The sequence below is a fragment of the Vicia villosa genome, linkage group LG5 (assembly GCF_029867415.1).
Source record: "Vicia villosa cultivar HV-30 ecotype Madison, WI linkage group LG5, Vvil1.0, whole genome shotgun sequence".
NCBI classification, from domain to species: Eukaryota; Viridiplantae; Streptophyta; class Magnoliopsida; order Fabales; family Fabaceae; genus Vicia; species Vicia villosa.
This window is the reverse complement of record NC_081184.1, coordinates 165,896,929-165,898,274: the sequence shown is the minus strand read 5'-3', so window position 1 is coordinate 165,898,274 and position 1,346 is coordinate 165,896,929. Positions and strand designations below refer to the sequence as shown.

At 22.9% G+C, this 1,346-nt stretch overlaps 1 long non-coding RNA gene across 2 annotated transcripts; it reads right to left on the bottom strand.

The window, feature by feature from the left end:
* Positions 1-513: 513 nt before the first annotated feature.
* On the bottom strand, positions 514-1,346 carry LOC131608104 (uncharacterized). 2 transcript variants are annotated; one of them, XR_009285504.1, is made up of 4 exons: positions 1,278-1,346; positions 1,063-1,115; positions 882-951; positions 514-655 (listed from the first exon to the last, which is right to left on the bottom strand). It is a non-coding gene; the product is annotated as an uncharacterized LOC131608104 (long non-coding RNA). The 2 variants fall into 2 exon arrangements; XR_009285503.1 differs by having other exon boundaries at positions 1,022-1,115; positions 1,278-1,315.

Sequence of the window (1,346 nt, the reverse complement as noted above, 5' to 3'; positions counted from 1 at the left end):
ATAAACTCTAAAATGTTTATGGTAGTAATTTTTTAATTGGAAAAGCTCATATTTAAAAAAAAAAACAATAATAGGTTGATAGTCTTCAATTTCATCCATTGATAGTTAATGACACAATTTACAAATTAAAATAGATTAAAATAATTTATCTAAACTTTTCAAAAATACTATTATGACAACACTATGAATCTATCCAATTGATATGATATCTAACTTATATAATAACATTACCATCTGTTTGAAATTTCTATTCCTCTCATTTCTCAATGAAACCACTTTGAATATATCCTCTCTCCATAAATTTTCTTTTCTTCCTCTTATATAAATTTTTTTATCTAACTTCAATCTCTTTGAGAAAAATAAAATTATTATTTTGATTTTTTCTAATGATGATGCCAATAATATCAACAATAATTATAATAATGATGATAAAAAATATTAAATTAAAATAAATAATAGTTTTTTTTTTCAATTTAAATGTTTAGAAACATTACAAAAATAGATACACTACTTCATAATTATTAAATTTTAAAAATATATGACAAATTCTAAAAAGAAGAGAGAAAAATTAATAAAAATAAAAAGAAGTGAAAAAAAATGTTAAGAAATTGTCCATATGTTTAACTTTTTGTTTTCCTATTAGAAGATGTAGAACCTGAAAATAAAACAAAAACAAATGGAAAAGATGTTAAAAAGATTTTTAAAAATTGGGGTTTGTCACTGTTCTCAAAAATAGAAATAGAAGATCTATACTATCCAAAGAATACACAAATTGTTATATATATGATATAAAAATAACACATCTGAAAATAACATGTATAAAAATAATAGATCTGGTGTAAAAATAACATATCTGAAAAAAAAATCTATAAATTACTAACCATAATTTATATTGTCACACATATTGTCGTTGTTGTTTTAGTACCCGGATTCGTCTTTGTTTTGATAGATCTACAACATGTAAAAATAAAAGAAGTGAAAATTATGGAACAGAGAAAACTTATATGTTGTTGTTACTTACACTTTAAAATCATTTTTATCATCTTCATATAGATCTACAACCTGGAAAACAAAAAACTTCAAAATCAGTTTTCATCTTCGTATAGATCTGCAACCTGAAAAAACAAAAAATTAAAATGAAAAAGAAATCACAAAACATTGATGAAGATAAAAAGAGGAGTGAAAATGAAGTATTAAATCCAGTTTAGATAAAAAGGAAGAAGAAAGTAACAGAGAGTGTGAGAGATGTAGCAAGCAAAGAGAGAAAGAAAACTCACAGGAAATTTTTTTTAGAGGGACTGAGGAAAAAAGAGAGAGAAAAAGTTTGCAAATGTGTAAAAAAATCA